This window comes from Tamandua tetradactyla, chromosome X (genome assembly GCF_023851605.1).
Source record: "Tamandua tetradactyla isolate mTamTet1 chromosome X, mTamTet1.pri, whole genome shotgun sequence".
NCBI lineage: Eukaryota > Metazoa > Chordata > Mammalia > Pilosa > Myrmecophagidae > Tamandua > Tamandua tetradactyla.
Window position 1 is genome coordinate 90,710,366 of NC_135353.1, and position 15,360 is coordinate 90,725,725.

At 36.9% G+C, this 15,360-nt stretch overlaps 1 long non-coding RNA gene and 1 other non-coding gene across 2 annotated transcripts in view; one reads left to right on the forward strand and one right to left on the reverse strand.

The window, feature by feature from the left end:
* The window catches only part of LOC143670542 (uncharacterized), a 62,378-nt gene that overhangs the window by 13,738 nt on the left and 33,280 nt on the right, over window positions 1–15,360 (reverse strand). The window lies entirely within an intron of this gene.
* LOC143672332 (U6 spliceosomal RNA) lies at window positions 9,545–9,647 on the forward strand. The gene has a single exon (XR_013169790.1). It is a non-coding gene; the product is annotated as a U6 spliceosomal RNA (small nuclear RNA).

The following is a 15,360-nucleotide window of genomic DNA, read 5'->3' on the forward strand; positions in this document are numbered from 1 at the left end:
CAGAGTTCTCTCTTTAACTTTGACATTCAACAGTTGATTATAGTATGGTGCACAGTGGATCTATTTGGGTTTATCCTGTTTGGAGGTCACTGAATACCTTAGATGTGTATACTCCTGGCTTTCATTAAATTTGGGAAGTATAGAAAAAGAAAAAAAATTGGGGAAGTGTTAAGCCATTATTTCTCTGAGTATTTCCTTTAGTCTTCTTCTTTCTTCTCCCAAAATGTGCATATTGGTATGCCTCACGGTGTCCCACAGGTTCCCCAGACTCTGTTCACTTTTTTTCATTCTTTCTTCTTTCTATTCCTCAGACTGGATGATTTCAATTGTGCTGCCTTCAAGTTCACTGATTCTCTCTTCTACCAGCTCCAACCTGATGCTGAAACCCTCTAGGGAACTTTAATTCCTGTTATTGTAGTATCCACATTAACTTGGTTCTTTTTTAGTAATTTCCTTCTCTATATTGATATTCTTTTTGTGTTCATCGATCATTTTCCTGATTTTTATTTCATTCTTTCTCCATGTTTTCTTTCAGAAATTTGAGCATAGTTAAGACCAACTTTTAAAAGTCTGTGTCTGGAACGTCCCAGGTCTGAGTCTTCTCATAGATTGTTTACAATGTTTTACTCTTCTCCTTTGCTTGACCCATTGCTAATTATTTCTCTCATGTTTTGTAACCGTTTGTTGATAACTGGATATTCTGATACTTTCAGTGTGCTGTAACTGGAAATTAGACTCTGAGACATCTGCTCTTTAACCTTGTGTCCACCTGGTGTCATGACACAACTTTCTGAAAATGCAAGTTGCTAACATTAAAAATAAAAAAGGAAAAAGAAGACACCTTTTCTGGTCTTTGTAGATTGACCAGTGGGAGTGCTCTCCTTGCTTAACCATACAATGAGTTTAAAGAATAGCTCCAGGCCAAAGCATAGAGGCATGCTGGATCTTTTCTTCTTAGTCATATACCTGTGGTCCTAAGAATTATCTACATGGTTCCAAATACCCCCTCTTCCCTAGGAAACAGATGTTTCTACCAGTTCTTGCGAGCTGTTCAAAGCTTCTGGGGGTGAGGGCAGTGCAGAGCCCTGAAACATCTCTGTCATTTTGATCTGCGAAGACCTATAACATTCTGTTTGAGCAGTATCTCCTCCATAATATGTAAGTATCAATCCCAATTAAAATAAGTAAACCCTATTATTTGCTCCAATGTGATACAATTTTGCAACTCTCAAAAAAACTGCTAGTTGGGCCTTCAACTTAGGCTTTCTTGTTAATCATGTATATTCCATCCACATTGTATAATGACATGTCCAAAACTGAAGTTTCAATGTGGCATCAACTGAGGTACATATTTCAAAGTAAAATGAGAATAATTTGGACTTGTTTTTAAGACAGTAGTAGGATTGAACTCTGATTTTATTCATTCTCACCCAGATAAAAGGCTATACTTCCTAATTTTTTATGCTAACAATAAGCATGGAGAATTTATTACTTTAAAGAGGCAAGTAGTGATTCAACCTGTGAAATTTTTTAGAATTATAAACTGGTTGCTAACAGGCAGACTCAATTGAAAGTGTGATAGCAAGATCCTGAAATCATTGAAAAGTAAAATGGTAAAAATATACCCAAATAATTGTGACAGAAGCAGTATCATGGTTAGATGACAATTCATGTAAAAGAAACTCGAAATTCACAAACAAGAAAATTATTTTGATAAAGAGGGTTTCAGTTTGCATCATTCTCAAGATAGTTCTGATGCATGAATGGATGAAGTAATGACCAATGAATAAACACAAACACAGCCAGAGCCAACTGGCTAGGGACAGATCCTGTAAGGACAAGACTTGCCTAAACAACAGTGTTCCAACAGTTGGACTGGATTTCCATCTAGGACTTGGAAGTCTCCTTCCCACCTCTGCCCTACCTCTAGTGCTTTTTTCACCTTACATACCAGGCAAGACTTTATTGAAGATCATGAAAGGCCTAAAAGAATGGAAAGATATCCCATGTTCATGCACGGGACAGAAGATTAATTATATTAAAGATATCATATTTCATTAGCACTTATTCCAAAAGCAGGTTTACAAAAGTTCCTCTATAAGTTTATAGAGAAAATTTTAAGACTGTAAGTTAAAGGCCATACAAAGGAAGACCAGGATAAATGCAGCTTCACTATGTTCATGCATGGGTTGAGTTAACATGGTGAAACTGTCAGCTCTCTGCAAAATAATCAACAAATTCAATGCAATTCTAATTTAAAAACATCATTTTTTTCTTGGAGCTTGGCAAGCCAATTCCAAACATATATGGTAAAATAAAGGTCCATCAATGACTATTAAAAGAAGAGAAAATAATGGGTATTCTATCTAGCAGATATAAGGACACACTAAAGTCATAATAATAAGATTTAAAAATCATGTATTAATGAAGGATAGAAAAGTAAAGTAATGACATAAAACAGAGAGCCAAGAAATAGATCCATGCATATATGGGCACTTGATAGAGTTGGGAAATGATATATCATTTAGCATAATGCAGCTGGAAAACTGATTCACATTATGGAGAAAAATAGATTGATCGTGATCTCATACCAGATGATATATCAGTTCCATATGGATGAAAACTCTAAATATGTAATATAATATAATATTATATAATAACTGTAAATGTACTAAAATACATGTTTTATATGTATTAATATTAAATATAAATATAATTCAAAACTCTGATTGTGTAATGCTCATAGAGAAATTCAGGAAAATATCTTTGTTATCTTGAGGGCTAAGAAAGGGCTTCTTAAGCAAAATTTTAAAAACAAACGTTACAAGAAAATCTTGGTGGATTTATCATAAAAATAAAGATTTATGGTCAATGAAATCAGTAAATCAGTGACGCAATGAGATAATATATTTGCAACATATAAAATCGGCAAGGGATTAACATCTAAAACCCAAGTATCTCCTACAAGAGAAACATACACTCAAGAAACAAATCTCAAACCAACAGAAAACAGGCAAAGGTTAGAAATAGGCAATTCACAGAAAGGCCACTCCAAATATTTAGCTAGTAAAAAAAAGTTCAAACTCAATAGTGCTCAGAGAAATGCAAATTAAAACAAGAAGATACTATTTTATACTAATCGAAATAGCAAAAATTACAGAGGTGGATAACAACAAGTTTTATTGAGGATATAGGTAAAAAGAATCTTTGTGTCATGTTGGTGGATGTGCAAATTTGAGAATCTGTTCTAGAAAGCCACCTGGTAGTGCTTAGCGAAAATTAGTATGAGTATACCACGATCCAGCAATCCCAATCCTAGGAATATATCCCAGAGAAATTCTTGCTAAAATTCTAAAGGCAATACATGTGAGGATGTTCATTGCATATAGCGGTGAGTTAGGGACATATTTGTGCCCCTCGCAACAGCAGATAACAAGTTAAATATGATAGGTACACAATAGAATAAATTCTCTGCAGCAGTTAAAAGAAATAATTTAGATGCACATAGAACAACACAAACAGATTTTCAAACACAGTGTTGAGTAAAAACTAAGACACTTTCAAGATCTATAACACAGTAACATTTATGCAGGTTAAAAACACATATGTATATTTAAAATCATATTATAAATTCCACAGGGAAACATACATATACAAGGACAATCCAACACTTTAGAGCAACAGCCTCTGCTAGGGAAGGGAGAATAATGGGACATGAGATCAGAGATGTAGGAAAAGAAAGAAAGAGACCTAGGGAGGAAGGAAGAGAGAAGAGAGAGGAAGGGACAGCAGAAGCAAGGAGAAGGGGAAGGGAAGGGGAGGGGAGGGAAGGGACAAGGAGTGGAGGGTGAAAAGAAGGGAAAAAATAACACAGAGGGAAAAGGGAAGGGGAGGGGAGAGGAAAGGATGTACAGGGGAGAAAGGAAAGGAAAAGGAAAATAAATGCACAACATGAAAACAGTTAAAATGGTTGTCCTACGTTGTGTATAAGTTATTACAATAAAACTTTTTTTTTAAAGTACACAGGCTTACAAGGACCAATGATGATAAGAGTATGAGCAATTCAGTTCACTTCACCTTAAATCCAAAGGGCATGGGTAGGTGACATAAATCTTAAAGTTGGTGAAAAGAGAAAGGGTAGTATAAGTATCAGAAAAATAGAAATGGAAAGACAGGAGGTTCTGGACATAACTGGGAAAAGTTAAGTTGAAGGGGTGGGCAAAGAAAGGGCAGCTAATGGAGGAGATTAAGAAGGTGTAATAGAGAGGTAGAGGGTGACCCAGGAGAAGACAACATTCCAGAAGGAGATCAGTGTCAAATGGTACTGAGAAGTCAAATGAGAATAAAACTAAAATGCAGCCACTGATTTTGACCAACCCTGCTCTGCCCAGTATCTCCTACTCTTCCGTTGCTCTTTTTCTGATACTTTCAATATTCCTGTCCTGTTCTAGTAGGCTGGTTGGGGCAGGAGCCAGAATGTAATGGCTAGAAGTCAAAAACAAGAGACAATGAATACAGGTAATTCTCTGAAGAAATGTGATTGCTAAAATTGAAGAGAGAGAACACTATAGCTAAATAGCCAACGGACTTCTCCTTTTGATAAGAAGAGTTGTCTATCTTACATGTGATTGATTCCTCTCTCTCCCACCTCACTGCCTACCATAGGGTATGGCACGTGGTAATTGCCCAGCAAATGGTAAAGGTGGAATGAATGAAAGAATTTTTCAAAGTCCAGAAGCTTTTTTTAAATCTATAAATTTAAAACTTTTGGTAACGTTTAAATGGGAAGAAAAGAGAAGAGATTAGAGGTGAGGAACTCTCCCTCAAGTAAGCATGTATGTAAGCCATAATGAAATCTAGTAAGACTGTACAGACATGGGAAAAAGAGGGGATGACTGACTGAGCAAGTTGTCGGGCTGGAATCTGCCACATAAGGGAAGGCTCAGCCTGATTTACAGAGAAGCACGTCAGCTCAAAGAGGAAGAATAAACAGGTGTTATGCATCAAAATTATGTGTAAATGGAGAGGCAGAAATTTGAGGCATCTACTCTGGGTAGCATCTGTGCTCAAGGTAATTTTCTTGACCTTGAATGAGGGGGCAAATGTGGAGTGCAGGAGGCCTGAGGGGATTAAGGTGTGTAACCATCATGGATGAGTAACCATCTTATGAACTATAATTTTTGGAGAAAATTTTGATTGAAAATAAATTGGAAAATTCTCCTGACTTGGTTGATATATTTTATGTTATACACATTTAAACATTACTGCCTGCATTAGAATTGTAAATATTTCATTCTTTCTTACTGATTAAATGCCTTTAATAAACCTTACATGAGTAAGAGAAGATGCTTTCATTAAATTGATGAAACATGCCATCAATGTATTTCCCCTTATAAACTTAAAAAAAAATCCCTGGAACTTTATTAAGATTCGAAAGACCAATTTCCTCTACTTGAGTGTTGTTTACGAAAAAAAAGTATATGCGTCTCTTTCTATATAAATATATAAAGAAAGAGTTTATCCCTGATCACACACAGCAAATTTTATAACTACAAATATACAGCATGATTATCTTTCATGTTGACATTTTAAACATGTTGAGATTTTTGCCCTAAAATAAACAAACATTATCATCAGAGTAATACCAAAGACGTATTATGAAGGTGTGAAATGACAGTTTTGGGTAAAGAAAGAGACAGTGTCAGGGAGGTGGGACCCAGTTGCGGTGATCTCAGGCGTCACCTTTCCTCCAGCAGCACTCAGCAGCCCACAGGGAAGAATGGCGAAGGGGGGCAATCAGATAAGTCCTTGCTCAGAGTTTTCTTGGACATCAAGAAAGACAAGAGGTACTGAGAATATTGGCCCAAAATGTTATCATAAGTGTTAGACCATAAGAAAAAGGATGGCTAAGGAAAGAAGTAGGGACAGGGCCGGAGGGTGGGGAGATTCACTGAGAAAAAAAAGTAGAGCAGACAAGGGGCTGGAATAAATCTTAAGGTCAGTAAAAAGAGAAGAGGTAGTAAAAGTATCAGAAAAAGAGCAACGGAAGGACAGGAGGTTCTGCACATAACTGTGGAGAATTGTGTCAAAAATGTTCCTAGTTTCTGGTGAGGCCAAGTGCCATCATAAAAAAAATAATCTCTCTCAAGAGTGAGAGTGTAGAAAGGAAGTGCACATCTACCCTCATCCACACCTTGTGAGGCTCATCCACACCTGGTGAAGTTAACTATTTAGCCCTCTCTAACGAAGGCCTAACTGCCCTTTCTGTTGGGTCAACTGAATCCCATGCAGTCACTGGGAGGTCCAATCAGCTACTCAGTAGGGTTAGTCCTATTTCAGCAGTAACCAAAACTGTACCCCACTGCTCAGCCCAGCTACTCATACCAGTCCCGTCAGTCAGCTCAGCCAGACTGACAGAGAAGGGATCCCCTGTGGCCTCCACAGGGCAGTAATGGCCAGAAAGTGTTTGGCTCATGTAAACATCATTTAAAGTGTTTACATGGAATTTTAAAGAAAACCAGAGAGGGTCTGAAGAAAAGCAGAGTGTAGAGATGAATACATCTTTGGTATTACTCTGATGATAATGTTTGTTTATTTTAGGGCAAAAATCTCAACATGTTTAAAATGTCAACATGGAAGATAGTCATGCTGTATATTTGTAGTTATAAAATTTACTGTGTGTGATCAGGGATAAACTCTTTCTTTATATATTTATATAGAAAGAGATGCACATACTTTTTTTTCATAAACAACACTCAAGTAGAGGAAATTGGTCTTTTGAATCTCAATAAAGTTCCAGGGATTTTTTTTTTAAGTTTATAAGGGGAAATGCATTGATGGCATGTTTCATCAATTTAATGAAAGCATCTTCTCTTACTCATGTAAGGTTTATTAAAGGCATTTAATCAGTAAGAAAGAATGAAATATTTACAATTCTAATGCAGACAGTAATGTTAAATGTGTATGGCATAAAATATATCAACCAAGTCAGGAGAATTTTCCAATTTATTTTCAATCAAAATTTTCTCCAAAAATTATAGTTCATAAGATGGTTACTCATCCATGTTAAGGGAACAAAATTTAGTTACCACATTTTATTTTATCCTTTGGAAAATTTTGTAATATGCATGCTTTGCTTACACCAAATAAACCAGGGATGGCCAGTGACAAAGTCATGGTTCAAAATAAAACCATAAACAGGACCGGGCTTCCTGGTTCTTTCCGGGTATCCCTAGTGAGTGGCGTTTCTTTCCTCTGACTCCAATTCTTTCAGTAAACTCTCACTGCATGGGCATGCGCTGTGGCCCAAGTGAGGTACTGAGGATGGTGGGGTGAAGAAAACAATGATGGAAATGAGCCCGATCCCACAGTAGAATGTATACACACCAACAAAAAAGCTGAAGAAATGCCTACTCTTTCCTAGCCCAAAGCTGAGGCTCATTCTGAATAAAGGTCTATATTTTATGGCCCCTCCTCAGGAAAGGGTCAGGTCAATTTTGTCCATTGTGGCATTGTCAGCACTACTAACTGAGTCTAGCAGAAAAACAGGCAGAATAAATGTTTGGTGAATGAATAAATGAATAAAGGAACAATGAATCCTACTGAACAAAAGGCTGATGAGCAGCCAAAGGTTGCAGAAAACCTTTAACCCAGCTAATCCCAGTCTTAAAAAACAAACAACAGCCTTCACCCCCCCGCCCCCTCCCCAACACATGCAGAACTCAAAGCAGATCTCAAACCAAGATATAAAGTTGGTTCTAAAAATATATCTCTTTTTTTTTTTAACTTTCTGCTTTGGGGGATTATGTATGCCATGTTCTCCTGGACTGAGACAATAGAAGCAAGATTATTCTGGCAGAATATGTCAGGTTTTTATATGGTCCAATAACAACTTTTGCAGGCACTGAAACAGATTAACAGCCCATTAAATATTGGGAATTGAATCATGTCTCCCACAAAAGGCAAGTTCAGGTACCAACCCCTGGTCCTGTGGGTGTGAACCCATTTTACAAATGGACCTTTTGAAGATGTTATTATTAAGCTGTGCCCAAACTGAGTGGGGATTAGCATTAAACCAATATGGACAAAGTCCTTATAAGCATAAGAAATTGGACACAGAAAGAGAGGCCACAGGAGAAGCAAGAAGCTGGAAGTCAATGGAACCCAGAAAAGCAAGGAGATGTCACTGTGTGCACCACCATGTGACAAAACAGCCAAGGAGCCTCAAAGGTTTCCAGCCAGCAAAATGATATTAATCCCTGGAAGAAGCAAGCCTTCTAGTGTTTGAAACCATGAGGCAAAAGATCCTGTTGTCAAACCTATCCATTGTATGGTATTTGTTTTAACAACTAGGAAACTAAAACAGCTTCTAACTATAGTCTTATTCCAATTAATTCTCTGGAGCTTCTATGAAAACCTTCCATGCTCCTGCCAGTTTTGAAATTTCAACAATTCATTCAACCCCTGTACTTAGTGACTGTCTTATTACATTTTAACAGCACACAGGCTTTTGGAGAAGACTGGAAACCACATAAATCTTCTGATTCAAGGCAAGAGATGATCAGAGCTGGACTAGAAGCTTCAAAGAGTATGCCATCTGAGATAAAGTGGATAATGGATTCAAAGGACCTCAACTGGCCGATGAGAAGGCATGCACATACAGACACAAAATCTGAGCAAGGGCACCAAGGTGGGGCATCTTGGTATGGTGGTATGGAACTCCGTCCTGACCAATTCCTAGAGTGTGAATTTAAATCCAGGCTATAACAGTCATCCTCTCTGGGCAATACTGCCTAAAAGTCACATGAGCTTGCAAATAACAGCCTTCATTTCCATTCTAGCCCAGGAAACCTTTCTACTAGTCTACTGGGGTGCAATCAATATTCTATATCCTGTCTCCCAGACTTTATCTGGGTTGTACATGAAGCCCTTAAGGAATCATCTTCCTCTATTATGGTCAAACTTAAGTGGCCCTTCAACAACCCTTTAGTCCAGAGTCCCAAGGTCATATAGGAATTCTGCTGATCAGCAGTAAATAATTGATTTAATCATTTGGTTACCACTAAATTTTTATTGGCGCTTTTATTATGTTCTATAGGATGCTTCCAGCAATAGTCATGTGATAAACCAGCATAGTAAAACAGAGAGATGTTTATCCACTGAGATGTTATCTCCAAACAAAATTAGTACATACTACTTTTAAGACAGTCATCAAAGTAGCCTGTTTCCACCTTGAAGGAAATTACTAGAATCAGGCATTGGCCTTTGAGGTGAAACCATTTAAGAAGAAAAGACTAAAACTTGCTGCCAGTGTCTCATATACCAAGAATTTCAGTCAAGAACATTCAATAACACAACAGAAGCAAAGTTTGGACTATCTGTAAATAGAGTTGTAATAAATTTTACAAACATCAGATTTCTATGGAAAAATATGATTTGTCCTGTCCACTTATGGATCACATGTTTGTTAATTCCATTTGCTGAATACGCTAACTCAGGGCAACCAAAAAAGATTCTCCTCAGGCTCAAAAATGGTCAGGAGCATTGGCTTCAGCAGCACATATTCTAAAATTTGTATGATACAGAGTAGATTAACACGGAGCCTGTGGAAGGATGATATGCAAATTCGTGAAGCAATTCATATTTTTACTGTGCATGTGGAAAGGTTAATTTTAGGTTGTCTATATGCAACCAGAATAGGACTTTTAAAAAACATTTAAAAAGCATTCAAAAGTGAAAAAAACCTCATTTTAATGAAAAGTAAACATCATTAAGTACAAGACAAACAAAACGAAAAGAGGGGAACCCCACCCCGATCAAGATGGTGGCATGAGATGGTTAAATAAAATGGTCCTAAATCTGTTCAAACTGCTAAAGGAAAACATAGACAAAGAGCTAAAGGAATTAGGCAAACAAAAGATGAACACAGAGAAAACAGCAATAAAGAGATGGAAATTAATGAAAGGAACAAAACAGAGCTAAGGACCACAATAAGAGAAGTTTAAAATTTTCTGCAGGGGTTCAATATCATATTGGAGCTGGAAAAAAGAAAGAATCCGTGAACTGGAAGATAACACAGTTGAAATCATTCAGAATAAGGAGCAGAGGGAAGAAAGTATGAAGAAAAGTGAGCATGGCCTGAGGAAACTGTGTGACACAATCAAATGTAGCAATATATGCACTGTGGGAGTCCCAGAAGGAGAGAGAGAAAAGGAACAAGAAAATATTCAAAGAAATAATGACTGAACATTTACCAAATTTAAGGAAAGACAGGAATATACAAATTCAAGATGTTCAACAAACTCCAAATAGGATAGATCCAAATAGATGCATATCATGACATATTATAATCAAACTGTAGAAAGCAAAAGTTAAAGAGAGAATGCTGAAAGCCACAACAGAAAATTAATATGTCATGTATAAGAGATACTAAATAATATTAAGTGCTAGTTTCTCATGGAAAACCATGGAGGCAAGAAGGTAGTGGGAAGACATATTTAAAGTGCTGAAAGCAGAAAATGGCCAACCAAGAATTCTTTGTATGGAAAAACTGTCTTTCAAAAATGAGGGAGACAACACTGCAGGTGAAATCATTGCTCATCCCCCTCTACATGGGACATGACAATGAGAGGTGAAAATCTCCCTGGAGGCATGGGAGATGATTCTCAGGGATGAACCTGGTGATGACACTGTGGGATCAACAATGCCATCCTGAGCAAATGGAGAAAAGAAGTGTTACAAATAAGGTATCAGTGGCTGAGAGAGTTCAAAGAGAGTCGAGAGGCTGTTCTGGAGGTCACTTTTATGCAAGCTTCAGTTAGACATTGCTACTTATCAAAGCTTGCCAAACCCTAACCGAAACCATTCCTACCAATCCTAAAGAACACCTAGAGTATTGTATAAGCTTCTACAGAAGTTCCATGCACTAAGCTAACTTTCCAGAAACCTATAACTTCCAACTGGGTCCCTAGACCAGATAAGTCCTGAAACCTAGAGGGCCCAGCCTCTCCAAAACATCAACTAGTTCCATCCCCCATCCCATATTATCGTTAAGAAAAAATTAGACTGGGCATAGCCCAAATACCCCTAAAGAGTGGGAGAAAAATCAAAGGTGATGGTGGAGTTATATACAGAAAGCAGGGTTTAACAAATGAGTATCGTTGCTAAATCATTACGTTGATATTTCTTTTAGTCTCCAGTATTTTAGAGCAGCCAGAATTAAAAACCTAAAATTGTGGAATTGTAACCCATACCAAACTCTGAAATCTGTTCTACAACTAATTGTTACAATGTGCTTTGGAATGTATTGCCTTTTTGTATATGTTCTTTTTCACAAAAAAGAAAAAAGTTAAAAAACATAAGGAAAAGATTAAGATTCCCAGATTAACAAAAGTTGAGAGAGTTCACCACTAGACAGGCCCTATAAGAAATGATAAACAGAGTTCTGGAGGTTGAAAGGAAAAGACAATAGATCAAAGCTACATGAAGAAATAAAGATCTCCTGCAGTGGTTACAACAGGGGTAAATGCAAATGCCAGTACTATTGTATTTTTGGTTTGTACAAACTCCACTTTTTAATTCCTAAGGAATCCAAAAATCAAATACATAAAATGTATTGAGAAATCAGTGGTTTTGGATGCATAATGTATAAACATGGAATTTATGATAAGAACTGCATAAAGGTGGGGGTATGAAGGGGTATAAGAACATGGTTTGAATATGCTACTGAAGTTAAGGTGGTAGCAAAGCAAACAAAATTATTGTAGATTTAGGATATTAAATTTAAGTTCCATGGTAACTACAAAGAAAATATTGAATAATATGCAAGCTCAAAGTGATAGATATTAGAGTACAGGTTGCCAGGGGTGGGGGACAGGGGAATGGGGAGTTAATACATAACGGATGTTGGGTTTCTGTTTGGGGAGATGGGAGGGTGGTGAGGGTACTGGAATATGATGAATGTGATTAACCGCTCTTAATGGTATGCTTGGGAATGGTTGAGATAGGAAAATTTATGTTGTACCTATGTGCCTGCAGCTTAAAAATGAGAGAAAGAAGGAATGAATAAAGAGACAACGACAATTAAATGCAAAACGTGATCCTGGATAAGATCTAGCAAGGAAAGAGAGAATGCTCAAAAGGACATTGCTGAGACCTATGAAAAAATCAGTATATAGACTGCAAAATTAACATCGATGTTAAATTTCTTGAACTTGATATCTGTGGTTAAGGTGGACACATAAGCAAACATCCTCTTAGGAAATGTGGATGGCAGCAGTAAGTATTCAAGGAGCATGATGTATACAACCTACACTCAAGTGCTCAGAAAATGTATTGACAAGTATATAAGCAGAAGAAAAATAGATTGATAGATGGGTAGATAGATGAATTGACAGATTTATGGATAGAATGATACAGTAAATATGGAAAATGTTAAAATTGGTGGATCTGGGTATCTGGGAGAGACAGGGGTAGACTGCAGTTCTCTGTAATGGGCTGCCATTATCTTTAAACTTTCCTATAAGTTTGAAAGTATTTCAAAATAATAATGTTTAAAAGAAAAAGAAAAACAAGAAATCTTTTTAAACTCTATTCCCTTTTTTTGCCTTTGAAATTTCTACTTTTGTATGTATCAATGAATCAAAAAGAGTAATTTTTTTTAAAGAGATGACGTGTGTAATTTCCACAGTTCCTGGAAGAGGCTCAAAAAACTATATATAGTGCCTTTTTGTTGTAATATAAAACCAGTTTTTAAAGCTTTTTGAATAAGAAAAATGTGAAACTGAAAATCTTTTATGCTGAATGCACATACTCTTATTAAATTGCCTCAGAATTAAATACATAAAATATAAAAAAATAAAATAAAAAGGCAAGAAGAACTTGCCTAAGCTTATTCTACAATAACACTACTCCTGGGGCCTAAGCAGTATAACAAGTATGTGACTAATAACGGTTAAATGAATAAACTCAAAGAATAAAAACTAGCTAATGAGTCAGAAGTATAGTCAAATAGCAAAAACTCTACATGGTGCAGTGGAAAGACAAAAGGACTTGGAATCATAAATGAACAACTGTCTGCCTTTGATTCCACTACTCACCTCTTTACGTCTTTGTTGTCTAATCTGTGAAGATTCTAATACAGAGAGACAAGGATCAAATTAAGTGATATTCCAAAATGCCTAGCACAGTACCTGTCACATTGTAGGTTTTTAATAAATGTTTGCTATTTCCCCCTCCTTTTTTACTAACATAACTCAACTTTACCTTCCCTTGGTTGAAATATAAGAAGTTCTCCAGAATTAAATTTCTTCATTTATTATCAATTAAGATATAAGGAGAGAATCACCCAGGTATATGACAAACCTCTCAAGTGGGGACGTCATCTCTCTATTCCTGCAAATGAAGGTTTCCAAGGTATCTTTCTTAACTCTCCCTTCTCTGCCCTCTTTTGTCACCATCCAATCAGCTCCTATGGCCTGCCTATGGATCCCACCTCTGCACTGTGGCTCACACCTCCCTACTCCTACCTATCCTTGATGCCAGTTCTCAAGCTGAGGTCTCTCGGCCTTGGTTACTACGGACACCTCCTCCTTAATGGCCTTCACTCTTGCCCCTCTCCTGTCCATCCCCACCTACAGGGCAGCAGGATCTGCCTAAAACATCAACCTGATCTGTCCCTTCTCCTAAAGAATTCCCTGACTCCCTTGTTATCCTCAGACTCATGGAGAAGCACTGCTCAAAGTATTCAGTGGCAAATAACTTACTTGGTTCTAGCTACATCTCTATGAGGTAGACTCGAATGTTATCCTTTTCAGTTTATAGATTGAGGCACAGAAATGTAGGCCAAGATCACTTAACTAATATGCTACATATTCGATTTAAATTCAAAGAGTCTAGTATCAGAGCTAAATACCACACTAGACTGCCTTCTATACCCATGTCACTGCTTCCAAGAAGTCTTCCCAGATTTCCCCTAAGTCTTCTTTTTGAAGATCCCTCTACAAACTGCTTGTACCTCTAACAGTATTTATCATATTCTGTCCTGTGTGTATTTATCTTATTCTTCCACTAGAATGTAAGCTCTCTGAAGGCAGGGATTATATCTAATTCAACTTGTATACACAAAGTACTGGAAATTTTTTCAATCTAATTAAATGTGCAGAGGTACAAAAATTATACAGAAAATCAGTTTATGTTGCCTATTGTGAGAGTGTTTGGTACAAACTGTTTGACCTTGACAGCTTTCCCTTCTCTTTACAAAGTTCACAGTGATAGAACATAGTCCTATACATCCACACAGAAGAAGAGAGCAAGTGGCAATTTAGAATGCCAAAAATTATGGGAATGTGGCCCCTGAGAGCCCCAGGACTTCGGGGGAGAAATGCTTTCAGAGAAATGCAGTCTATTCGATTTCCAAAGTAAGTTTAACATGAGGTTTACCAACTCCATCACATATAAATACATTTCAAAGGGTTATAGGATGGTTTTATTTTGTAAAAACTTCCATGTTCCATGTAACATGGAAGTTTTTACAAGATATGAGGATTCCAAGTTTTCACATCCAGCGCCATTTCCAATGCTATCTTTAACTGTACAGGGCTACTCCAACCCACACCCAGTGGAAGCAAAGAGAAGTCCAGCATTGCTATGATTTCCACTAAAATAACAAAGGCAACTCTGAAAGACTTCATGTTCTGAAAAAGCAGAATTGGTCTAAAGTCTCTGCTGCTCAAATGTGCACATTACCTTTGCTAATTGCAATAGCTGAACAAGGATGAAATGCAAAAAATAAGCCCTATAGACATCTAGGTGACGGATAAGATTTTTAAGATTGTGAGTAGAAGCCAGTCTGTAGTACTTATTGTTTTTTCATTATTTCCAAAGTACTTTCTCATAATAAACACAGAAATCAATCCTCATAGAAGCACCAATTCCTGAGATGGAGGAAAGGAACTCAAATAATGGAAGATCCATGGGTACAAAACTGTTTTTCTTTTGGATGGCCTGGCTGATGCCATCTTCCCCTGACTTATTCTTCCGTCTCTATTACCAAGGCTAGCCTTTCCTTCCCAATGAGAGTGCTCTACTGTTGGGCTTGGAAGAGGAGTTCAAAACTACTGCTCATGTTCCATAAATTTCCAGTTATGCCACTGTACATCAACCTTGATTTTCTATTAATACATTAAATGTATAATCTTCTCCAAATTGGAATTTGTAAAAATCTAGTTAAGAATTAAAAGGAACCATCAGTATTATTATATCTCCTTTAGATCTCTTTTTATTTTCCCCAGACTTTGAATTCTTTTAGTACTAGGACATATGAAAGCACCATAACTTAAAAAGCTAAGTAATGTACTTTTA